At 38.5% G+C, this 27,682-nt stretch overlaps 1 long non-coding RNA gene across 1 annotated transcript in view; it reads right to left on the bottom strand.

Annotated features, from left to right (window-relative positions):
• Positions 1–9,187: 9,187 nt before the first annotated feature.
• Positions 9,188–27,682, bottom strand: part of LOC118148484 (uncharacterized) — a 39,167-nt gene continuing 20,672 nt past the window's right edge. The window contains exons 2-3 of the long non-coding RNA XR_004735309.3: positions 14,287–14,405; positions 9,188–10,576 (exon numbers count right to left, since the gene is read on the bottom strand). This is a non-coding gene — a long non-coding RNA (uncharacterized LOC118148484). The remainder of the gene's footprint in view (positions 10,577–14,286; positions 14,406–27,682) is intronic.

Here is a 27,682-nt window from a genome sequence, read left to right as displayed (position 1 = left end):
TAAAAAAAAATTTTAAATGAGAATCTTTAAGGTTGTCTAGGCATACACTCATATTATCAGCAAATAGCAACAGTTTGGCTTCCTCTTTACCAGTTTGGATGCCCTTTATTTCTTTCTCTTGTCTGATCGCTCTGTCTAGGACTTCTAGTACGATGTTGAAGAGAAGTGGTGAGAGTGGGCATTCTTGTCTTTTTCCAGTTCTCAGAGGGAATGCTTTCAGCCTTTCCCCATTCAGTATTATGTTGGCTGCGGGTTTGTCATAGATGGCTTTTATTACATTGAGGTATGTCCCTTTTATGCTGATTTTGCTAAGAGTTTTAATCATAAAGGGATGCTGGATTTTGTCAAATGCTTTTTCTATGTCTATTAAGATGATCCTGTGATTTTTGTTTTTAATTCTGTTTACGTGGTGTATCACATTTACTGACTTGCATATGGTAAACTATCCCTGCAATCCTTGTATAAAACCCACTTGGTCATGTCCCATCAAAAAGTGGGCCAAGGACATGAATAGACAGTTCTCAAAAGACGATAAACAAATGGCCAGCAAACATAAAAAATAGCCAACATCACTAGTAATCAGGGAAATGCAAATCAAAACCACAATGCGATAACACCTTACTCCTGCAAGAATGACCATAGTAAAAAAAATAAATAAATAAATTGGCATGAATGTGGTGAACAGGAAACACTTCTACGTTGCTAGTGGGAATGTAAACTAGTACAACCACTATGGAAAACAATGTGGAAATTCCTTAAAGAACTAATAGTAGAACTACCATTTGATTCAGCAATCCCACTACTGGGTATCTACCCAGAGGAAACAAAGTCATTATACAAAAAAGATACTTGCACATGCATGTTTATAGCAGCACAATTTGCAAACATGTAGAACCAACCCAAATACTTATTAATCAATGAGTGGATAAAGGAACTGTCATATATAAATGTATGACATGTATATATGTCATATATATGAATATATGTTCATATTTATATATGAACATGGTTTCATATATATGAACTGTAATATGTCATATATGTTATGTATATAAACTGTTGTGTGTGTGTGTGTGTGTGTGTGTATGACACAATACTATTAGCCATAAAAAGGAATGACTTCATGGCATCTGCAGCAACCTAGATGAGATTGGAGAATATTATTCTGTGTGATGTAACACAGGAATGGAAAAACAAACATTGTATGTTCTTTCTCTAAGTAGGAGCTAAACTATGAGGATGCAAAGGCATAAGAATGACACAGTGGACCTTGGGGACTCCAGGGTGAAGGATGGGAAGGGGGTGAGGGATAAAAGACTACAAATTGGGTGCTGTGTATAGGGCTCAGGTGATGGGTGCACCAAAGTCTCACAAATCGCCACTAAAGAACTTGCCGATGTGATCAGACACCACCTGTTCCCCAATATCCTACAGAAATAAAAAAAAATTCTAAAATATAGAATTCTACAAAAATTCATTGGTAATGATGTTTCTGGCATCTTCTGAATGGGTGGTTCCATTTTATTGGAGTAAGTGGAAGTTGTAGGGCAGACGGAACTGTAGTTTGTCACAATTTAAAAGGGTACATTGGAGAGAAACTTCTGGAATGGTAACAGGGAAAGTACGGTGGACACTCTTGCCAGTGAAGCAGTCACTTAACCACTGAAAATTGTGAATAAAACATATAAAAACATTCAAAATCTCTGGAAATGGTTCTAAGGGCATAGAGTAGATAGCGGAAAAATATACTTAAGGAAATCTACTAAATCTTGATAAGAACAATGAGCTTGTGGCAATTGAGACATGATCCACTCACAGCACTCCCTCTTCTCCCCTACTGAGTGTGAGGGGAGCTGTACTCCAGACATGTTTAGCAAAAACATGGGACTACGTCTTCACCACATTTTCAGTTTAAGACTGCAGTTTCGCCAGGGAGAATGGACCAGTAGCACATTGCGTAGTCTCAGTTCCAGACTGTAGATAACTCTGCTCCAGAGCTCTTTGCTGATACCGCCACCACTTTCAGGTTAAAGGTTCTGCTCTAGGTAGATCAGGTCAAGAATCCTTGGCCCTGAATGCACCTGGCTGCCCCAGCTTGCTTGTAGGGCAGAAGTTCCACACCAAGAGAGGCAAGCACAGAATACTGGGGTCTAACATCTCCCCTGAGATCAGGGTTGCTACTCTGGAAGAAGTGGGCCACTAACTCCTCCAATGACATAGACTTTCTGCATATGGAGAGAGACAAGACTTAAACACAAAGAGCCTCACAGCTGAAGCAAAACAAAGTTTTTTCAACAATGTCCATGTCTTAATATATAGAACATGCAAAGATATCACCTTACATGGCAAAAGACACTTTGCACATTTGATTGCATAAAGATATTGCGATGGAAGTATTATCCTGGATTATCTGAGTGGTTCCATTGTTATGAAACTGGTCCTTATGAGATGGAAACCTAAGGGTGAGAGGGAGAGACACAGGTATATGTAATGATAAACACAAGAGTTGGAGTGATTTAAAGAAGGCCTCAAGCCAAGGAATGCTAATAGACTCTAGAAGCTGAAGAGCAAAGAAACTGATTCTCCTGTGGAACCCACAGAAGGAATGTAGCCTTGCCAGCACCTTGAATTTAGACTTCTCACCTAACCAGTGTAATAGAATAGATACTTGTTAAGTCTCTATGTTTGCAGTAATTTGTTACAGTGGCAATAGGACATGAGTGCAACTCTCCCAAATGACACTGGCTTTATTTAAAACAGTGTGGATCACGAGGTCAAGAGATCGAGACTATCCTGGTCAACATGATGAAACCCCGTCTCCACTAAAAATACAAAAAATTAGCTGGGCATGGTGGCGCGTGCCTGTAATCCCAACTACTAAGGAGGCTGAGACAGGAGAATTGCCTGAACCCAGGAGGCGGAGGTTGCGGTGAGCCAAAATCGCGCCATTGCACTCCAGCCTGGGTAACAAAAGCGAAACTCCGTCTCAAAAAAACAAACAAACAAACAAACAAACTAAAAAACAGTGTGGGAAAGATCATGCCCAAGGGCACTGCAGAAAACAACAGATATCTTAATGGTGAGCAGCTGAAAGGAGGCTGATAGCTACAAGATCTTATAGCAACAGGCGAATTGGTTGAGCAGTTGAAGATGACCAGAGAAAACCAGCAGAGAGCTAAATAAAAGCCTCCCTGAGGTCTGAGCAACCTCACAGCCTCAGCACCCTGCCGCTGTAGAAGAATCCCTTTTAATTGGATCAGATAGTGGAGCAATTTACACCCCAGGGTATTGTTAAAAAATACAGTTACTACCTGATGAAGGCCATCTATGAAAAATCTCACATCCAACATTATACTTAAAGGTGAAAAACATCGTGTTTTTTCTTAAAATCAAGAGCAAGACAAGAATGACTACTATTGCTGCTGCTCACATTGTGCAAAGGTTCCACTCAGGGAGATTAGAAATAATAAATAAGTAGAAATCATCTATATTTGTAGTGAAGGAATAAAAATGTCTATATTTTCAGGTGGGGTGGCATGATTTTGTTAAATAGAAAATCTTAAGAAATCCACTAAAACATTACTAGAATTCATAAATAAGCTCAGCAACATGAGTGAATACAAGATCTACATGTGGAAATCAATTGCATTCATAGAAATATAGATGAACAAAAACAAGCTAAAAAGATATTTATATTTACAATATTATGGAAAAGGAAAAATGCTTAAGGATGAGTTTAACAAAAGGAGTGCCAGACAAGTACATTGAATCACTGCAGCAGGTAGAATAATGCTTCCCCAAAGATAACCCCCTTATCCCTGGAAATTGTGAATATGTTTTGTTTTATGGCAAAGAGGAATTAAGGTTGCTAATGACTGACTTTATGATAGAGAGATTATCCTACATTATCTAATTGTTCCAACGTAATCACAAAGGTTCTTATATGAAGAACAAACAAGAGTCAAGGTATAAGTGATATCACATGAGAAAAGTTCAACTCGCCATTGCTGAATTTGAAAATCAAAAGGGGCTGTGCACTAAGGATGTTAGCAGCTCATGGACACTGGGAAAGACAAAGAAACTGCATTTCTTATAGAGCTTTCAGCGAGAAATGCAGCTGTGTTGACATCTTGATTGAGCCCTGTGAGATCAAGGCAGACCAATGATTAAGAAAACAAACAAAAACGTAAATTAACTGTAAAGTATTGCGTGATTTTAAGCCATTAAGTGCTCTAAGTATGCAGTAAAATGTTACAGCAGCAATAAAAGACTGATACAACTATAAAACAGCGGAAAGAAATTCATCATAATTTAACATTGTTAAAATGCCAGTATTCTTCAATTGATCTACAGATACAGCACAATTCCTATAAAAATCTCAGTAGCTATCCCCCCCCAAATTGACAAGTCAAGTTTTAAATTCATATTTAAGCAAAGGATAATGACTGCTATTTGTATTTAATAACAAAGTTGGAGGGCTCACACTTCTCAAATTTAAAACTTACTACAAAGCTATAGTAATTAAGAAAGAGTGGTACACCATAAACATTTATATCAATGTAAATAAGAATGCACAAGCCATTACATCCCTGTCCAATTGACTTTGATAAAGCTGCCAACACAATAAAATGGAGAAAGAACAGTCTTTCCAACAAATTTTGCTGGGACACTTGGGTATCCACGTACAAAAGTATATAGCTGGACATCTTCTCCATGCCATATGCAAATATTACTCAACGGTACTACACACCTAATTGTTAGAGATAAAATACAAATCTTTTCACAGAAAATACGTGAGTAAATCTTCATGACTTTGGGCTAGGCTATGATTCTTAGATATAACACTAAAAAAACCCAAAAAACAAAAACCATATGGTGAATTTTGTCAAAATTTTAAAATTTTGTGCTGTAACTAATACTATCAGGAAAGTAAAAATATAAACGTTAAAAGGGTGAAAATATTTACAATCTTACATCTACTCAGAGACTAGGATTTCTCCCCAGAATGTGTAAAGAACTCTCATAGCTCCATCATTAAAGGTAAATAACCCAATTTTAAAAAGAGTAACATATCTCAGTTGATATTTATCTAAATAATATATATATATCTAAATGGCTAGAAGAATATATACCCAACATCATTAATTGCTAGGGAAATGCTTATCAAAACCACAATGAAATATTACTTTTTCCCACCAGGAGACCTATAATAAAAAAGACAGATAATAACAAGTATTGGAGAGAATGAACAGAAATTGGAACTCTCATCTGCTACTAATGGGACTGTGAAATTGAGTGGCCACTTTGAAAAACAGTTTAGTAGTACCTCAAAATATTAAACATGATGTTACTCCTGTTTTAGTTTGTTCTCATGCTGCTAATAAAGACATACCCAAGACTAGGTAATTAATAAAGGAAAGAGGTTTAATTGACTCACAGTTCAGCATGGCTGGGGAGGCCTCAGGAAACTTACACTCATGGCAGAAGGGGACACAAACACTTTTTCAAGTTGTGGCAGCAAGGAGAAGTGCCAAGCAAAATAGGGAGAAGCCCCTTATAAAACCATTAGCTATCATGAGAACTCATTCAATATCACAAGAACACCATGAGGGTAACCACCTCCATGATTCAATTCAATATTATTATTGACATATTATTCAATAATAATAAATGAATTTCTAATACATGCTACAATATGAATGAACCTTTAAAACATGTTCAAAGAAGTCAATCACAAATGACTGTATGTTGTATGATTCCATTTATATTACATGTCCAGAAAACCTGTAGAAACAAAAAACAGATGAGCTGTTTCCTAGGGTGTAAGAAGTGGGGTGGTGGTGGTCATGTAAGAAACAGAGATTAACTGCTAATGCAGAGTTTCTTTTCAGATTGATGAAAAAGTTCTAATATTGTGTTACGATGATGACTGCACAACTCTTAGTATGCTGAAAAACACTTTAAATGAATGCAGAGTATGTTGTATATGTTATGTCTTTAAAAAGATGTTTAGAAAAAGTAAAGGTAGAAAAAGGAGAGACTGAGACATAGAAGGTATTTAAAGAACATGAGAGGATTATTGTTCCAAGGGTGGAACAATAGCTACTTATTTCATTAGCTACTTGTAGTGAAATAGCTACTAGACAGTCACTACCTCTAGGAGCTACTTCTACTGCTAGTGACTCTTTGGTCTTCCTCTTCTGAGATGCAGGAAAACCACTCTTCCCTGCTAGTTGGTCATAGCAGGACTGTATGACTAGTTCTGGACCAATAGTTGTGGGAAGAAAGGTTGTATATTACTTCCCAGTCAAGCATTCAATTTCAGTGTGAGATCCCCCAGCCCTCTCTTCCCTTGCTGTGTCAGGTAAGGCGACTGTGTGCTTCAGAGGGTGCAATGACAGTTTAATAGAGTTTTGCAGGGCCTAGTTCAGTAGATATGAACTGGAACTCAGAACAACAAAAAAATGTGCATGAGCAAAAAATGCACTTTGTGTGTTGACCACTGAAATTTTAGAGTTGCTTTTTACTACAACATAACGTGTGATATCTGACCTACACAGCAAGGTCATGGAGAAACTGGAGTATGGATATATATAATAATTGACTTCTGTGTTTGAAAAGCAAGCACTCTATTGTAAAACAGGTACAAATTCTGCCTAATTTATTTGGGTTAGGAAAAAATGGCTAACAACATTTCTCCCTCCTCGAATATGTTGGGTCTTGTAACAATGAAGCCTGCTTTTAGTTAGCTGCATGATTCATTTGAAACAATCTGATTGACAGAAGGGGAATGATTTCATATATATATATATATTTTTTTTTTTTTTATAGGACTAAAATTTAATCTCTCACACAACTAATAATTCTCCATTTTCTATTTTCACATGTTCTTATTTTTTCTTTAGTCAGTGGATAAAAGATTTCTAGTAGGAGTGAATTTGGATAAAGGATCTACCATTTATATACATACATAATATATATACATATACAATCTCATACAAATTGAGTATGCTTTATCTGAAATACTTGGTTTCAAAAGTGTTTTGGGCTTCAGAATTTTTAGATATTGGAATATTTGCATTATATATTGGTTGCGTATCCCTAATCTAAAAAAGCCCAAAATCTGAAATGTTCTGAAATTGTATACATGTCAAATTTTTTGAGTATTTCTAACTTTTGAGGGCCAATGACCCTCAAAAAATTATTTTAGAGTATTTTTGATTTCAGATTTTTGAAATTAGAGATGCTCTAAATATATCCGTATTAAATTTGTCACTGTAACTTCTAAGCATGTTGCTTTTTATTTTTTAGAGAAATAGTTATTAAAATGTTATTTCTTAATGCACATGAGTTTGGAGTTAGTTTTCTCTTTCATTTTCCTTATCCCACATTCCTGAGATCACTGGTAAGAGAAGAAAACATGCTTTGCTCTGGGTCAGGTGCTACATTCGAATGTCCTGGTCATGACACTGGGTTCCATTTAATAAATTACTGCTGTGGGGACACTAAGTGGCATCCTAGTAGCTTCAAATCCATTAAGAGACAATTTGCTAACTTAGTGGGAGAGGAATCAGGGGTAGTATTGGCATTACCTTGTGTACCTGAAGTTCAGGACTCCTCCTCACAGCTATTTCATCCAATTAATTTAGAAGGCTAAATTATCCCTATTGTACAAATGGACAAACACCTATAACATCAGTGAGAAATGTATCAGGTTCCCATAAAACAGGGTGCCATTTCCTGATACAGGATAAAGGTGGCTTTAAATTTTGCTGTTCTCCCTCAGACATTATAGGCTGTCCTACCATGTTCTTTGTACAAGTCTGAGACAAATTTGACCACAAAGCAAAGCGATGCTTGGAATTACACTGTTCTTAGAGTGGGACCCCAGGATAAAGAAGAAACGGGATTATATAATATCTATATAATGAAGAGTAGAGAAATCAAAATAGTCAGTTTAGACAAAGGAAAAATATAATGCTAAAAATAGTACGTATATATCCAGCACGCTAAATTTACAAATAACTTACACATCAGTGTTTCTTCATTTATTCTTCCAAAGAATGTGCAGGTTAATTGACTCTCTTACTTTCACAAATGAGAAAACTGAAGCTTGAGCTTGGTGATGTCTATAAGGTGACACTCCTAGGAACTCAGGACAGTCAGTATCTCAGCGTAGGTATTAGATAACCTGCTCCATTCATTACCCTTACTAATCAAATCCCAAATTCACATTTTCTTATAACTACTGACCTAATCTTGCTTTTTATTTCTTTACAATGCCATCTTTTTACCTAGCCCTCATTCAGTACTTTCTGGACACATCTGTGTTATTGCTATTTCTACAAAGACCAATTTTATTCATGCCTTGAGGAACTTACATTTGCTTTTTTATCTTCCTGTGTAATTCTCTCTGAAGATCTTCCTATAGCTGGCTCCTTCTTACCATTCTCAAAGCTCACTTACACATTCTCTCCTTGGATTCAACTTCTTTGTCTGCTTCATCTAAAGAAGTTCCCCTTGAAAATTTTTATTGTATAAGACTCTTCTCTCTTTTTGATTTTAATCTTCATAACAGTGATTTATATCCTATTTAGTCATTTAACAGCTGCCTTTCTCTTCTAGAATTTCCTAAAAGAGTAGATTCACTATCATTGTACTCAATAACATATCCTCAATATCTAAAATAGTCTCTGGGTTACAATAGATGGCAAATAAAAATTAACTAGGTGAATGAAATAATATATTGGCTTTGGGGGAAAGACAGACAGTATATCTACCTTTATGAAATATATGAGAACTGATAAACTTGTGTTTAGCTTCAGAGGTCAGAAATGGGCTCTGTAGATGAGGTTCTAAATAGATAATTGAAGTTAACCTTTCACAAAGAAAGAATTTAATAAAACATTACATCTCTGATTCCAGGAAACAGGCTGTCCCACACGGTGGTTCATTAGCACTGATGAAATGTTCATGAAAAGGACAGGTGTGCATTCTGAAGATGTGGGGATACCTGTGTTAGGCATTTGGTGATGCTAATGTTGCCTCCATCCTATTTTATCTTATCACTTCTGAAAACTACAACTCTAAAGAGAAACACACACACACACACACACACACACACATACACACACATATTTTTTTTTTTTTTTTTTACTGAACAAAAATGATGAACTGGGCAAGCCTGTTAATTGTACTTCATTATTTTCCATTAAACTCAGAAAAATAAGATTCTTCTAGGAATTGCACATGATCCTGTTTCCAATAGCCTCCTAACAAAAAAGAAAGTTTTAACAGCACATTAGACTTCAACTGACATTAAATGTGTAATTACCCCCAATTAATCAGTGAGGAATAATTTAAGCTGCAATGGACCACAAATTAGACTTAAAAATGGCTTAAACAAATAAGGCTTTTTAATTTCCGTGTAAATAGAAGTCTGGGGACAGGTAGTTTCCAGTAATAGATTGTGCAATGGTGTCACAACTTCCAAATTTTATTTCTGTCTGCTCCTCTATACTGTGGATTGATAGTGTTACCCCTCAAGCAGTTTTACAAAGAATATATGACTGTTGCTGAGCATCAGGTTTTTCCTGGCCCAATATTAAATAATAGTACTTCTTTTGTACCATTGTTACTAGAAATAAGGAGACAATGTTCGACAAGTACTCAGCACTGATCATTGTCTTGGGCTCCACCATTTTCCCCATTTGTTTTTTTACATCATTACTCCATTTCTGTTACATTTAATTCCTCTGTCAGCACTCAAATTTCACCTTCATCTGTACTCATCTCTGCTTATTGTTTAGGTCCAAACAGCCACTTGGAGAAGTTTTCTCTCACAAACTTGCACAATGTATTCTTCTACCATCTGCCATCCCCCCAGCCTTCTCCATGCCCAAAGTTTAGAGTTCTGAATATGTCTACTGAGGGAGTATGATTACTTAGGTCATGACTACGTATACTGTATAATTAAACATCCAGCATTTCAGTTCCAGCCAGCAAGTGTTATGAAATAATACTGCATGCCAGGCACAGGAGAATTTCTGAGAAGCCTTCTTCCAGTTCCTGTGAGTGCAGGTATTCACTTGTACTTCTGGGAGCATGCAGCCAGTCTGGCTCTCTGAGAGAAGATGCTAAAATGAAAGTGTACAAGGAAGGTATTAATTAGGGATCAGTAGATACCATAAAAGGGAACAGGGGAGAAAGGGGGACTGTGCAGAGGAAGAAGTCAAACTGTGGTACAGCCAGAAAGAGCCTCAGCCCCAAACAAGTAATACTCGTCAAAATCATTCCAGTTGAGCCCAAATCACCAGGTCTTCACATCCCTTCCTTCCTCAGTCACCAGTGTGGGCTGTCCAGAGGTAGAGATCTCAGGCAATTCCATTTTGAGGGGTTGACAGCTGGAGTTGGTCTGCTAACCACACTCCCTGTAGTTGGGAAGGAAGCCCTTCCTTGAAGAGAGATCTGCATAGCTCCTCCCTTAGTATACCAGAGACTATGTCTTGGAACACTGAGATCCACTTCTTAAGATATATTCAGGATACGACTTCAGGATTCCAGTGAACTTGTATTCCTAAGAAGAAACATAAGAGGCAAGTAAGTGTGATGAACTACGGCCCCTGGTACTACAAGTTTCAGTTACACAGTAACGTTGTCTTTCTTTACCCACCATATGGTCTAGATTCTGCTTCACCTCTGCCATCATCAGAGGTCTATCTGCGGCATGACCTAGACCTCCTCACCAAGAGGCCTCAGTCCCTGGTTACAATGTCCTTATTAGGCCAGGGTTGCCAAACCTGTTATTTTACAATCACAAGTAGCAATGGAGAGACACCAAGATCTACCTATGTGGATCATAGGAGTTCCACAAATATTCCTCTTTGCTCACATTCTGAAACAGGATCCCAGCCTCCACCTGCTTATCAGAGTCAATTACTTCTGCAAAGGTAGTAACCCCTTTTGGCTGGTAGTCTATTGATACAACAAGCCCAAACTGCTCAGGTTGCAGCTATAGCTAAGCAGAACTGTTGCAGTGTTCCCTTGCGAGAATTGCCTCCCTTTTAAGAACGAAGATTTCTAATTCTACATTTCAAGGTTGTGGAGATGGGAAGGAAAAATTCTCATGTGAGTCCTTTGGTTTGGTAGCAATTGGGTCACTCCTGCTTCTATTCCTCAGTTCCTAAACCCATCTATTCTTTCTCTTGGGACACACCACCATGTAAAATCTCAACCAAATGCTTGTACAAATCCTGGCACTATTTTTCACAGAGTATTGCCCCTAAACCAGCACTTCAGCTATGCCTTGAGCAGGATATTCAATCCTCTTTCAGGCTGGCGTCTGGATAGGGCAGAACGTGGGACATTCCATTGTGACGGTGCAACTCCCATACCTGGATGCAACACGTTCGTCTTATTAAGAATGATTTTCGGGCTTCCTGGATTGATTTTCTCATGTATTTGACAAAACCAAGTTTATAATGAGTAGTTTTGTCTACATTGTCAAATCATGTCCTGTGGTCAGATATTTTGTCTTCACTTGGAATTCTTCCTCGAAAACTTACAATTATTTGCTGCAGTGGCGTGGATTGGTTACTAAACTCTAATGGCTTGTGTTGTATTTTTATTTTTCATTGAATCTTGTCAAAAATTCCTAATTGCATGGTTTTTTACACCAGTGAAATCTTCAACACCATAATATATGCCAGATCCTATGGTCCTTTCTGGGCCATAGTATGGCCCAGACTCCTGTACTGCTTCCGTAGTGCCTGAACCTGCTGCAGAACGCTTTTCTTCTCTAGGCCCACCAGCCTGGGCAGCCTCAGTGTTACCAAGAAGATGGACCAAAGCAGCATTCCTAGCACTGGACCATGTTTCTTCCAGGTCCCAAAGGCATGAGACATGGTAACTTATCTTTTACTTTGGAGGCCATGTGTTTTTGTTTAGTTTTGTTTTTGTTTTTGAGCCAGAGTCTCACTTTGTCGCCAAGCTGGAGTGCAATGGCGTGATCTTGGTTCACTGCAACCTCTGCTTTCTGGCTTCTTAAGCGATTCCCCTGCCTCAGCCTCCCGAGTAGCTGGAACTACAGGCGCGTGCCACAACGCCCAGATAATTTTGGTATTTTAGTAGAGACAGGGTTTCACCATGTTGGCCAGGATGATCTCAATCTCTTGACCTCATGATCCACCCGCCTTTGCCACCCAAAGTGCTGGGATTACAGGTGTGAGCCACCATGCTTGGCCAGTGGAGGCCATGTTTCTAGAGCATGATCTTATGATCATGATCTTATGTTCCCATGATCTCATGATATTACGACCTTCCTAACTATTCAACCCCTAAAAATGTACAGACAAGTGTAGTCTCTAAATGTTTTTTGACACATTTTCTGTCCTCGGGAGCATAGGTTTCTTATACAGGCTTCTGGCTTATTAGCCACTGCTTGCTCGTCCAGCTCAATCAACATAGTATCTTCAATGTAATTGATCAATGTGATGTTTGCCATAATACCCAGAAAATCAAGGTCGCTTTGGGTTTTACTATGACAGAAAGTAGACAGCAAATTCCTGGGGCAAAACTCTGTGACTGTATGTGCGTGTGTGTGTGTGTGTGTGTGTGTGTGTGTGTGTGTGTTTTATTTCATGCAAATTCAAACTGTCTTGATTATCTTTTCTGATAAGGATGGAAAGGAACACAACAGCCAAGTTCACATGCCACTTTCTTGAGGACATATTTACATGCTCGTTCAAAGACTCTGTTTGTCATCATGGCTCCAACTGGAGATACAACGTGGTTGAACTTGAAGTGGTCTACAGTAATCCTGTAGGATTCTTACAGTTTCTGTGTTGTTTAATGTGGTTTAAAAAGTTATCACAGTGATCTCACATTTCCCAGAAACGTTTTTCTTAGGAATGGCACTAATCATGCCTTTCCTTTGGGATACAGTATTGTTTCTAATTTAATATATTGGGTGTGAGAAAAACAGTGTTGATTTCAGAGTTTTCTTCTTGGGCTTCTCTACTATGATAGCTTTTACCCCACAGATCCCCAAAGGGAGATTTTGTGTCAATTTCCCAATCTATCTCAATTTTATGGACCGGAAAAATGACAGCTGGAATAATTTTTGTTGTTGATATCATGGATCACTGTAAGCTAGATGCTGAGCAGGACTCCAGGATATCCTCTGACATCCATAAGACCCTACTCCAACAAAGAATCTTTGTGATGGCTTGTTTTACGTGTAAACTTTGCTAGCATATAGGACCCAGTTACTTAATCCAACACTGGTTTAGGTGTTGCCCCATAGGTATTTCTGGATGGAGTTAGCATCTACAATCAACTGATTTTAAGTAAAAGAGAACAGGTACTATTTCCTCCATTTGCCTGTCTCCAGTGCCTGATATATGATCTGCAGTCACTGAATCCCTTTGACCACACAACTTCCTAATTCATCGGTAAAATGTTTAACAATTGGAGCACAATGTTATGTCAGGAACTGTCTCTACTCACTTTTTGCTGGTGTTGTGCACTTACTGCCAGCCAGACAGTCAGTAGCTTTGTTCTAAAGCCCTGTCTTACAACCTGCTTTCCTGGATTGCTCTTGGTATCAATGCTTGAGGTTGGAAGCTGTCAGCTTGCCAAGGATTAGAGCTCTAAGTAAATTCGGATGTGCTGAAGGGTACAGGGCAAGGCACCAACAGCATCTGCCATGTTGGCCAGTAGAGAGGAACAGTTCTTGTTACTGTGGTGGTTGTGTCTTCTGTTGCTGATGGCATTATTATTATTATTATTGGTACTAGTGAGTGGCTGCAGAAAATGATCAACACCTGCAGATTGTTTTTTTAAAGTGTTGTTTCTCTAGCTTTGCAATAAGGCAATGCCAATAATAGAGACTCCCTTCAAATAAAAATAAATAATTTTCAACATCCATTTTACAAAGGTAACTAAAAGGTGGGCCCCAGAACAGACAAACTTGTCTTAGGGTTAATTGCTGGGCTTTCCCTGTGATTCCACCTGTATTTTGCAATTTAGTGTCTTTTCCTCTTTTCCTGCTGTTGTGTCTGTTTGCCGGAAGCCTGTGGTCTGGGCATGCTGCCCAGTTAGATTTAATTTTGGTTTTCTACTTATGCAGCATCCTAGCTGTGGTTTGGAGATGACATTTTACAAATTTTGTTTAGGCGTTTTTGTTTATTTATGGTGGAACAAGTACAGAAAGCTTGTGCCCAGCCTGTTTGGATAATAGCATTTAAAATAGAAGAAATAAAACTAATAGCAAATGATAATACATACAAATGTGTGATTATACAGACACTGGTGCAAGTTTACATGTCTTCAAATGGAGCTTTGGATATAACAACAGGACAATGCTGTCATCTCTCTCTTCATTTCCAATCTTTTCCTGTAATAACCTGAAAAATGAGAGAGACCAAAATATAGGTTTGTGGCCATGGTATGTCTTCTGAAAGGACGGGGTAAGCATGCAGGACTGACACTGAGCTGGAAATTCATAGTGTGTCCAGACTCCAGAGCCAGGAAGTGAGCTGGGCTCCCATCCCATTCTGAAGTTGCCAGGGAGTGAACTTGACCTGCAAGGAGGTAAGCTGACCGCCTGCATTCCCGCTGTAAGTTGCTTCTTTAGGGTTCTGCTGGAGCTTTCTTAGTTTGTGAATGGAATCTCAGCTGGTTCCCATAGGTTTTCTGGTTACTTTCAGATATCACAATGTCCAGTTCCCTCCATGGAATCTCTCATACATTGTAAAGCTTCCCTCTATCCCTTAGTCTTTTTTTTTAAAATTTTTTATTAGATTTTAGGTTTTGGGGTACATGAGCAGAGCATGCAAGACAGTTGCGTAGGTACACACATGGCAGTGTGCTTTGCTTTCCTTCTCCCCTTCACCCACATTTGGCATTTCTCCCCAGGCTATCCCTCCCCACCTCCCCCTCCCACTGGCCCTCTCCTTTTCCCCCCAATAGACCCCAGTGTTTAGTACTCCCCTTTCTGTGTCCATGTGTTCTCATTTTTCATCACCCGCCTATGAGTGAGAATATGCGGTGTTTCATTTTCTGTTCTTGTGTCAGTTTGCTGAGGATGATGTTCTCCAGATTCATCCATGTCCCTACAAACGACACAAACTCATCATTTCTGATTGCTGCATAATATTCCATGGTGTATATGTGCCACATTTTTTCAATCCAGTCTATTATCAATGGGCATTTGGGTTGATTCCAGGTCTTTGCTATTGTAAACAGTGCTGCAATGAACATTCGTGTACATGTGTCCTTATAGTAGAACGATTTATAGTCTTTTGGATATATACCCAGTAATGGGATTGCTGGGTCAAATGGAATTTCTATTTCTAAGGCCTTGAGGAATCGCCACACTGTCTTCCACAATGGTTGAACTAATTTACACTCCCACCAACAGTGTAAAAGTGTTCCTTTTTCTCCACATCCTCTCCAGCATCTGTTGTCTCCAGATTTTTTAATGATCGCCATTCTAACTGGCGTGAGATGGTATCTCAATGTGGTTTTGATTTGCATCTCTCTGATGACCAGTGACGATGAGCATTTTTTCATATGATTGTTGGCCTCATATATGTCTCCTTTCGTAAAGTGTCGGTTCATATCCTTTGCCCACTTTTGAATGGGCTTGTTTGTTTTTTTCCTGTAAATCTGTTTGAGTTCTTTGTAAATTCTGGATATCAGCCCTTCGTCAGATGGGTAAACTGCAAAAATTTTTTCCCATTCTGTTGGTTGCCAATCCACTCTAGTGACCGTTTCTTTTGCTGTGCAGAAGCTGTGGAGTTTCATTAGGTCCCATTTGTCTATTTTGGCTTTTGTTGCCAATGCTTTTGGTGTTTTGTTCATGAAGTCCTTGCCTACTCCTATGTCCTGGATAGTTTTGCCTAGATTTTCTTCTAGGGTTTTTATCGTGCCAGGTCTTATGTTTACGTCTTTAATACATCTGGAGTTAATTTTAGTGTAAGGTGTCAGGAAGGGGTCCAGTTTCTGCTTTCTGCACATGGCTAGCCAGTTTTCCCAACACCATTTGTTAAACAGGGAATCCTTTCCCCATTGCTTGTTTTTGTCAGGTTTATCAAAGATTGTATAGTTGTAGATATGTTGTGTTGCCTCCGGTGCCTCTGTTTTGTTCCATTGGTCTATATCTCTGTTTTGGTACCAGTACCATGCTGTTTTGATTACTGTAGCCTTGTAGTATAGTTTGAAATCCGGTAGTGTAATGCCCCCCGCTGTGTTCTTTTTGCTTAGAATTGACTTGGCTATGCGGGCTCTCTTTTGGTTCCATATGAAGTTCATGGTGGTTTTTTCCAGTTCTGTGAAGAAAGTCAATGGTAGCTTGGTGGGGATAGCATTGATTCTGTAAATTACTTTGGGCAGTATAGCCATTTTCACGATATTAATTCTTCCTAACCATGAACATGGAATGTTTCTCCATCTGTTTATGTCCTCTCTGATTTTGTTGAGCAGTGGTTTGTAGTTCTCCTTGAAGAGGTCCCTTACGTTTCTTGTGATATCCCTTAGTCTTTTTAATGCCACCAACTAGAACACCTGCAGCAGGGAAAAGGCCAGGATGGGATTCTTTACCCATTTATTAGATTTTTCCTCATCTCCTTTTCATTCATTTACTGTGTGGCCTCTGATCCTCCAGGGATAGAGAAGAAAGAGAGAACAGGTAATGGATAGAGACCTGGGAATACTGTTTTATGCAGAGAATGAGAGAGAGAGAGAGAGAGAGAGAGAGAGAGAGAGAGAGAGAGAGAGAGAGTGTGTGTGGGGGGGGTGGGGGCAGATATATATAAAATGATCCCTCCATCCTGGAGCTCCCTGAAGACTCCCCAGGTGGACATCTCCCTATATAGGAAACTAATTCATTCCCTTGGCTGCCTTCCCTGGCTGCTCTGTTTCTTAGTTATTTGCTTTTCAGATGTTCTCATATTCATTCCAGCAGGCACCTTCTACCCTCAGATACTCTCAGGTTTGAATCAGATAGCCATTTTCAAACCCCCAAATTTCAAGGAACACACATCCATCTTGCTAACTAGTTCCCTTGAAGTTCCACACTTGGTTTAAGGTGAAAAAGCAGAAGGCCCTCCTCTTCCTATGGCAATCAAAAGTTTTTCACACACATGCAGCCCTCTGAATTCACCCTTCCAGCCCCCAGGCTCTGATCTCCTCTATTTATATGGTGGGCTAACTGCCTTGACCATCACTGGTGAACCATTCCATTTGCAAGACCAGCACTACTGTGGTGTTATAGAATCAATTCTTTTTTTTTCCTAGCATTTGTAACATCCACAAAATCTTTAAGACTATGGAAATAGTCACATTTTATACCCTATTATAAACAAATTTACATTTTATACCCTATTATAAACAAATTTACATTAGAAGCCAAAGAAGTGCATATAAAAGATTTTGTATACATGTTGGCTTTATTCCTATTTCACTTATGCAGATGTTACCCTCATCCAGTAACCGAACACCATAGGTTTATTACCAAATTTTGAGGGGTATTACCTAGAATTCTACACCAGTACAAGTTTATGGTATTATTTGCCTGGGAAACAAGAAAATAGCAGTTCAGTATCTGAGAGGCAGTGTGTAACACAGAGATTAAATGCAATTGCTCATCTCTACCTTTGTTAAATTTTATCTCTGTAAGCCCATAGCTATATACTAAGAAAATATATTCAATCTTTCTATGTTTCATTTTTTCAACAATCAAGTAGTAATAATAATTGTACCTACCTTACAGGTGGTTATAAAGATTTAGATAATATATATGTGATACTTAGAAGAGTGGAATTAATAAATACTCAATAAACCTTAGCTATTACTGGCTTAGAGTTTGTGTAACGCACACACACACATCAAGTAAAACCATTTCTAGACAGTTGGTGATTAATTTTAGTCAATCAATAAAGCAACTGGTGATAAGCTTCTCTGTGCCAGAGTATTATGCTAAGCACTGAAGTACTGGGGAGTGTGGGTGTGGGTGAAAGAAACCAACTAAGCAGAACTCACTGGGGAAGTAGGAGAAACAACTCTCTGGAGAGTCTTTTCAGATATTTAAGGTCTGAGGAGACTCATATTGTGAAATAGCGCAAATTCAAACAAAATGAGGCAGTGTTCACCCTTTAAATTGGCAAAAATTTTAAAGTTTGAGAATACCCATTGCTGGAAATGATGTGAAGAAAACAGGCATTCTCTATACATAAAGGTAGACATTTATGAACTTTAGTGTTAAATGTCTACCTTTATTGTTATATTTGGAAAGCATCTACAAAAGGTGAGTTACGTGTGTAAAGACAATGGCTGCCCTGTAGTTAAGTATGGGCTGAGGTACACATCTGAGACATGTGTAAAGACAATGGCCTCACTGTAGTCACGTATGGGCCGAGGTACACATCTGAGACGTGTGTAAAGACAATGGCCTCACTGTAGTCACGTATGGGCCGAGGTACATGTCTGAGACATGTGTAAAGACAATGGCCGCACTGTAGTCACATATGGGCCGAGGTACACATCTGAGACGTGTTTAAAGACAATGGCCACACTGTAGTCACGTATGGGCCGAGGTACATGTCTGAGACATGTGTAAAGACAATGGCCGCACTGTAGTCACATATGGGCCGAGGTACACATCTGAGACGTGTGTAAAGACAATGGCTGCACTGTAGTTAAGTATGGGCTGAGGTACACATCTGAGACGTGTGTAAAGACAATGGCCACACTGTAGTCACGTATGGGCCGAGGTACACATCTGAGATGTGTGTAAAGACATTGGCTGCACTGTAGTCACGTATGGGCTGAGGTACACATCTGAGATGTGTGTAAAGACATTGGCTGCACTGTAGTCAACTATAGGCCGAGGTACACATCTGAGACGTGTGTAAAGACAATGGCCACACTATAGTCAAGTATGGGCCGAGGTACACATCTGAGACGTGTGTAAAGACAATGGCTGCACTGTAGTCAACTATAGGCCAAGGTACACATCTGGCACAGCATGACAATGGGATTGGAGTGCAGGTGCACCATCCTATGCATTATATAATCACAGTTATTTGGCCATAACGTGGGAGAGCTCATCACCTGGCTCTGAGCCACTATTGTGTGATATGCATAAATGCAACACTAACAGGGTGAGTGAGCTGCTGAATACAGCCATGTCCCACCAACCTGTGTTCTCCTGAGGGTTCCTTCAGCCTCCCACCCCTCACCCACAGACTACCTTGGAACTTCACAATGTGTATCTTCTGATTTTTATGTTGTATGTATGGATATCCTGGAAAAGGATAATCAAGATACACTCGGATGTTTATTTCATTTTTGTTTATAAAAATAGGACATATAACCCTGGAAACAAAATGTTCTTCAAGGAGAAAACGAACATATAATTTTTGGCCCAAAAGTCCTTCCTTATTCATAGGGGAAGCATTCCAAAACCCTTAGTGGGTGACTGAAATCACAGGACAATGAAGACTATACAGATGTTCCTTGATTTATGATGGGATTGTGTCCCAATAAACACATCACAAGTTGAAAATATCACAAATTGAAAATGCACATAATACACCTAACCTAACAAACCCCATAACCTAGCTGTCTCAGATGTGCTCAAAACACTTATATTAGCCTATAGTTGGGCAAAATAAGCTAAAATAAAGCCTATTATAAGTGTTGAATATTTCTTGTAATTTCTTCAATACTGTTCTGAAAGGGAAAACAAAATGATTGCATAGGTACTCAAAATACTGTTTCTACTGAATGCATATCACTTTTCCACCAGCATAAAGTGAAAAAATAGTAATATGAATCAGTTTAAGTCAGAGGACATGTGTATATACTATGATTTTTCTATACTTATATACCTATGATAAACTTTAATTTATAAATTAGTAAAAGATTAGCATCACCTGAGGGAATTTTTAGAGCAATAGAAGCTAGCATCTTCCTGCTGATTATTACACAGAATTTCTGGGAGTGTGAAGCACCGTGTGTGTGTGTGTGTGTGTGTGTGTGTGTGTGTGTGTGTGTAGCTCCCCTGATGCTAGTGAGGTGCCTCCAGGCTTAAGAATAGCTGAGTTTCTCATAGAGCTTCACAGCTTATGTACAAAAGGGATAGGGTGCCCAGATACTGGCCTCATCCTCTTCTATTTCATCTCTGGCCCAAACCAATCTGCAACTCAGAGATTTTTTTTTAACTTCTCATCTTGCCTCTGATGCATGAAGTCAGCTGCAGTTTTCTTTTTATTCATTATTTAAACTGGTTTTTTTAAAAATTATACTTTAAGTTCTGAGGTACATGTGCAGAATGTGAAGGTTTGTTACATAGGTATGCACATGCCGTGATGGTTTGCTGCATCCATCAACCCGTCATCTACATTAGATATTTCTCCTAATGCTATCCGTCCCCTATCTCCCACTCCTTGCTATCCCTCCCCTAGCCAGCCCCTCACCCCCCAACAGGCCTTGATGTGTAATATTCCCCTGAAAAATAAATAAAGGTTATTCAATTAGGAAAAGAGGAAATCAAAGTCTCTATTTGCAGATGACATGATTGTATATTTAGAAGACCCCATCATCTCAGCCCAAAATCTCCTTAAGCTGATAAGCAACTTCAGCAAAATATCAGGATACAAAATCAGTGTGCAGAAATCACAAGCATTCCAATACACCAATAAGAGACAAACAGAGCCAAATCACGAGTAAACTCCCATTCACGATTGCTACAAAGAGAATAAAATACCTTGGAATACAACTAACAAAGGATGTAAAGGACCTCTTCAAAGAGAACTACAAACCACTGCTCAAGGAAATAAGAGAGGACACAAACAGATGGAGAAACGTTCCATGCCCATGGTTAGGAAGAATCAATATTGTGAAAATGGCCATACTGCCCAAAGTAATTTATAGATTCAACACTATCCCCATCAAGCTACCATTGACTTTCTTCACAGAATTGGGGGGAAAAAAAAAACATCTTCAACTTCATGTGAAACAAAAAGAGAGCCCGAATAGCCAAGACAATCCTAAGCAAAACAGTACAAAACACAACAGAAAAAAACAAAGCTGGAGGCATCACGCTACCTGACTTCAACTTCGTTTTTCTAAGTTTGCTCTGTATTTTGAATTCTCTGGTTAGGAATACAGATCTTTTGAAGTGAACTGACCCTGCAGAACAGTCTTGGATAGCAAAAACTTCTCTTCCAGTCTCTGTAAAATTACCTGTCACTTACCTGTCAACAGGTTTACCCTGTAACTGTCTTTACCCACCACTGGAGAATTCTATTTTTGTTTTGTAGTTTTTGCTCTGAGTTACACTGTTTCTCCAGCATTTGCCTTACTGGGACCTGAAACATTAAAGTAGTATTTCTCAAAATTGATTGTGAGTCATCTAGGGATCTTGTTAAAATGCAGATTTGGAATCAGTAGGTCTGGGTGGGGCTGAAGATTCTTGCCTTTTAAAGAGATCCCATGTAATGTGGATGCTCCTAAAGCGTCACGGTCCACACTTTGAGGAGCAAAGCATCACAGCTCCTAGCTCCTGCCTTGCATTTTCTACTCTACCAGCCTCCATTAGATTTATAATTGCTCTATGCCACATCTTTGACCAGAGCTTGCGAGTGAATCATGGCATTTAGTAAATGGCATGGTCAGGATTTAGTCTAAGATGATTTAAACATTGGTATCTACTATATGTAGAAACATGTTTTCCAGGAATGATGATCACAGATTACACTTGCCAAACACATGCCAGCACTGAACAGTGTTCTTTTCATTTACGGTTTGCTAAAAATACATCTTATAATTCTATAAAGTAGACACTACTATTATCCCAGTTTTACAGTTGAAGACCCTGAGGTTAACTAGCACAAGATATCACAGAAAGTGATGGGATTGAAATTCAAACCCAAGTAATTATCTCCAAGAACTACTATTAACTGTTAGACTGTGCTTGTTTTTATATTATGTACAAAATGAGGCCAAGATAAAAACCAGTTATGCAACTTCAAACTGATGTCCATTACCTTTACTGTATTTTTATTCTGTCTGAAATAATATACAGATTTTTTAAATTGACTTTTAAGAAAAACTGCAGCTCAATAGCTTCAGCCCACCATTTTTTATCTTACTTTTTTTTTCTGTTTTCTTGTTTTAATTTTCAAAAGGCATGGGTTCTAGTTTCAACACCATATAAAGTGAAAGTCAGCTTTCTTATTGTTACGGAGGTGGGGATTCTTCTGGGATAGTCGTTTTTAACCAGACTGGAGTAAACTAAGGATTTGTACAAGTCTACATACTGTCCGTATCAGTGAGATTATAACTCAGAGATCTAGGTTGGGGTCCAGGAATCTGTAATTCAAACAACCCACAAATAATTGAAATGCATATTTTAGTTGAGAATGCCTTAACTGAATGGTCCCGAAGCTATTTATTTTCACACAGAAAACCAGCTATGACACCAATCCCCAGTAAACTGTGTTCTTGCTTTCCATGTGGGGCTTGCTGTCTTTCCTGTAGGAACAGGCAGTGCTGGAAGAAAACTTGTTTTGTTCCTGAAATCTTCTCCATTCAAGGTGAATGATTAGTGTGACAGTTGCCTCTCCTAGAGCAATCCCAACGTGAATGCACTGTTGGTCAGGTGATAGGTGGCTTAATTAGCAGGAGTCAGTGCACAGCTGCTACCAGTCTGGGGCTCTGTATGGCTGTCGAGCATCTGTTATGACTTTACAAAAGCTGGAGGGCAGGAAACCTTGGGGAGTAGTCTATTTCTTTGGTGCGTGTTTCCGTTGATGAAATTGTCTGCATGCAGAATGAGCCCATAGATCTTTATTTGGAAAGTCTTGAGAGTCTTCTTTGCTTGAAAGCGTGTGGCAGGTTTTTACTGTATCAGCAAGCAGAGACTGTACTGGGATTATTGAGTGGCACACGTTACAGCTATCTCTCAAGTCAGACCTCGAGCTGCATTTGGTCTTAATTTTCATCCTCATCTTATTCTATACCCTCTCTGTCTCGATCTCTCTGTCTCTGTCTCTCCTTTCTGTTTCCATCTGTCACTTGCAATCATAAAATATTAAAACAAGAAAGGCCCAAGGAAGTCATCCAGTTTAGTGGTCCCTGAATGATGGCCAAGAGATAATTATTTTTTTTTTATTATTTTCTATCACTAAATTATACATAGAGTTTTCTCCTAGCAAGATATTCTGGCAACGTAAACATTTTTAAAATCTCCAAAGCAGTTCTTATACACAGCAATTTTGGGATTCCTCATGTTATTGTTAAGTTGAAATCCAGAGAGGTTATAAAAAGATTGTTCACATATAAAAAGCAAAAGAATACAGAGTTCAGATTACCTGATTCCCAGTCCACTCTTTTTTCATACTGTATGTTCTTTCAATTTCTCACCCATCTATAACTACATAAGGACATTTCTGTAGTGCTCGTTAGTTAATTTTGTCCATCTAGAAACTTGTTCTTTTGGGCAACTATATACAATACTGTGATTTTCGAATGATGATTGATCATAGAATCTCATTCTCCTGCCCCAGGTTGGGTATGTGACCCAGTTCCTACTGGCCACTTATTTCTCTTATCTCAACATGTAAGTCCTGGGTTGTGCCTGTAATCAAACTTGGAACATTTTCTGGGTTCTTTGATTTTGAGATGACACAGTACGTGTCCGTTAAGTTAAAAGCTCAATGGTTGCAAATTAGGGGGTGTCACGACGCATGTTTGTTGGAATAAAGTTAACCCAGTTGCAATTGGGGAAAATGAGGCCACATATAAGATAGGCAGAGCCCAGAGATTCCAATTTGAAAGGAGGAGAAAGAGTGTATGTTTTTTTATTGAGCCTTTTAGTACCTGGATTCAGTACTTTCTGAAGCAAGTTGTCTCCTGATTGTATAATGTTTCTCTACTAAGTCTTTATCTGATTTCCCAGTAAGTTTTCCTATATCGTTTTCTGTGTTATGAATGGAATGTTTGTGTCCCCACAAAATTCATGTTAAAGCCTTTGTTCCCCATGTGATGATATCTGGAAATGGAGCCTTTGAGAGTTAATCAGGTCCCTCATGATGGGATTAGTTCCCTTGTAAGAAGAGAAAGGGAGTGATCTCTCCCTCAGCTGGCACAAAGAGTTCATGTGAGCACACAGCAAGAAGGCTGCTGTCTGCAGGCCAGGAAGAAGGCCCTCCCCAGAACCCAACCATGCTGGCATCCTGATCTCAGACTCCCATCCTACAGAACTGTGAGAAATAAATATCTGTTGTTTTCAGCCACCCAGGCTATGGTATTTTCGTATAGAAACCTGATATGGTTTGGCTGTGTCCTCACTTGAATCTCATCTTGAATTGCAGTTCTCGTAATTTCCACAAGTCATGGAAAACAGCCAGTGGGAGGTAATTGAATCATGGGGGTGGTTACTCCCATGCTGCTGTTCTCCTAGTAGTTGAGTGAGTTCTCACAAGATCTAATGTTTTGATAAGGGGCATTTTCCCCTTTTGCCCTGCACTTCTCCTTGCTGTTATCATGTGAAGAAGGACATGTTTGCTTCCCCTCCATTATGATTTTAAGTTTCCTGAGGTCTCCCCAGCCATGCTGAACTATGAGTCAATTAATCCTCTTTTTTTAATAAATGATCAAGTCTTGAGTATTTCTTCATAGCAACTTGAGAATGGACCAATAAAAAACCTAAGCTGATGCTTACATCATCTGTCTACCTATTTCCAACCTGTGGAGAATAGTGCCCCATTTTAAATCACTGACTAATTGCTAACACTGGAGCTAATCATTTTTGGTCTTCTATTCCTCTGTGTTTTAATCCTTTTATTTTGCCAACTAAATCAAAACCAAACAACACCCTTGTTGTCGTCTCTGTACACTGGGTTGTAGGCTCATTGGTTTCCACTTAATCTTCACTAAACTTGAACATTAGTTGTCAAACTATAAGTCAGTGACAATGAAGAGAAAGGATACCAGCATTAAATTTGGTCACAGCTAAATTAATCCAAGCACAGATGCATTAAAAACAATGGAACCTTGAACAAATTTCCTATTAGTGCCTCACTTTCTTCATTTATATTAGAAATAACATATAAGATTGTATCAAGCTAACTAAAATATGGATCACCCCATATACTTGTTTTTCACAGTGAGAATATTTAAAATATATGCTTTCAGTAATGTTGAAAGATGCATTACTGTTAACTTGGATATGTTAATTAACTTGATATAATAATTCCACATTGTGTATATATATATATATATATATGTATATCAAAAGATTATATCATAACCCATAACATATACAATTATTACTAGTAATTAAAAATAAAAATTGAAATAAAAATAACATAGGAAATTATATAGATAGTTACTGGTACCAATTTTTTAATGCCTCCTTTTTTCTTACTTTTTAGTATAACTGTTTCATTAGTGTAACTATTTTGTGAGTTTATTGAAAAATAACTGACAGGAGGTAGGACTTGATTCTAATACAAGCAAGATCCACAACTTTTCATGGGTGTGACTTTGAGCAGTTATTTCAACATCCTAGTGTCAGATCTTCATCTATAAAGCATTATAATAAAACAATTTTCTGATCTAACAGGATTTTCGAGAAAGGCAAAATAGATCTTGTCTATGAGTCCTTTTTTTTATAGCCTGGTGTCCAACTAAGGATCTTGTCTTTACCTGCCCTCAACATCCTCCCACCTAAACAAATACAGCAGTTCTCTCTGTGAAAGTCCCTGACCAAAATCAGGAAATAAACGTAAGGATGCAGAACTCAAAATCTATTCATAAGCAATGGAACCAATAGAAGGAAGAAAAATATAGCCTCAGGCATATTGTGATATATTTTTAAAAAAGCAATTATTAGAAATGAATGTGTGTTCAGGATGACTTACCTCATTCAAAAATAAAATGATCCATAGCCAGCCCATGGAAACATAGGACACACATCTACCTCCTGAAAGGCAATATACTTTTGCTCCCTAGATTTTACAGCTGTGATTGATGGATGACATTAGGAGAGAAACACGTGACTGAAAGTGTACCTCAAAGATCCAGTGGGCCAGGTGGCTTGCATTTGTGTTTGATTACATACAGTTATTTTGGTGAGTGGGTATGGGAGGAAAGAGAAGAGAAATGGTGTCAGGAGATGAAGACCCAGGGACAAGATGGCATTAATGTTGCCATATGAGGGAGAAATTACAAAATGATGCTATTTGGCCATGCCACCCCACCTTGCCACAAGCCTAGGGGCCAGATGTTCTGTTTTCTCTTATTTCGCAGCAGCATTTGGCAATCAACCTGTTTTTGTTAACTTGGATGGTTGGCATTACTATCTTCTTCAAGAGTTTGTTTTTTGGAAATTGTAGGCATCAAAGTCAATTCCATAGGAGCTTTGATTTCTAAGAGTGCCCAAGGGACAGTGTCAGAAGTTCAATTGACTGTTCTCCAAGAGCACTAAAAACACATATGGTTTGAGATGACTGAAGATAGATTCATTTCTGGAAACTACAAAAATACAGAAGAGGTTCACAGGAGTAGCAGCAGAAAGAACCAGCATCTACTTGCCTTAAAATAAAAAAAAAAAATATTTGGCTAAGATCTGAGAATTAGGCACAGGTTATGAGAAACTTTGCTAGATATTTCAAGAATGTAGAATTACATTTTATTCCTTAAATCAAACCTCAATTGAGGGCCTGATGGGTACAAGTGCTGGGAATACAGAGCTGAATAAAGCAAAGTCTTTGCTTTCAAGGAGATCACCTTTTATTAAGAAGGCAAATATATATTCATAAATGCAAAAACATCTGGTAAAGAAATTTAAACATGAAGATTCTGTATGAAGGGTGTCAGATGAACCTTTCTAACAAACTTGACCTCTGACCCACGTTTTCAGAGGAATAGTTTAACAACAACAAAAGGATATGTATTTCCTGACATCTCTCTCCTACTACATGTTGAGTTCTGACAATTTAAGGGCTATCTGAGTTTATCTTTGTAAACACAGGACCTAGTCTATCCTGAAGACATGTAATCAATGTCATCACAATTTTTCCTGTAATTTTGTGTGCACACACACACACACCCCACATCATAGATTGATCTCTCTGAAAGTTCAGAGTCTAAAACATTTATCCATTGATACCAGGACATGCACTCTTCTAGTTTCTCTTATTTTTAGGCTTATTTATTTGGGAGTGTAGAAGTCTTCAGGGAATGATAGACAGGCACATTCTGCTTAAGGTGGGACCTATCAGCTGGAAGTGAACCTCAGTAGTCCCTAACAACCATGACTGAAACCAAAGGTGAGCAAAGGGGATGTAGGCCAAGGGGATAGGGGCATGTGCTACTAATTTTCTTAGGGGAAAGTAACATAGCATAAGTTCAAAAGGAGCTGATTTTATCGGGATCAGCTTAGGTTTAGATACAAATGCTCAACTGATTCATATATTTATTTAGTAGGACTTTAGTTCTGGTTTTCTTCTGGAAATCCAGAAGTTTGGCATAACATGCTTACGGATAACATGCTTATTCTTCAGTATAAAGAAAAGTCAATTTCTGTTAACCATTAAGTTTCCCTTCTTCTCTGCACACATTTTACTTCAAAGCATTTGCTGACCTTTTTGTGATAAATGTAATTCACTCT

The sequence above is a fragment of the Callithrix jacchus genome, chromosome 16 (assembly GCF_049354715.1).
Source record: "Callithrix jacchus isolate 240 chromosome 16, calJac240_pri, whole genome shotgun sequence".
NCBI lineage: Eukaryota > Metazoa > Chordata > Mammalia > Primates > Cebidae > Callithrix > Callithrix jacchus.
Note: the sequence above shows the minus strand (reverse complement) of the source record. Positions and strands in the feature narration are given on the sequence as shown.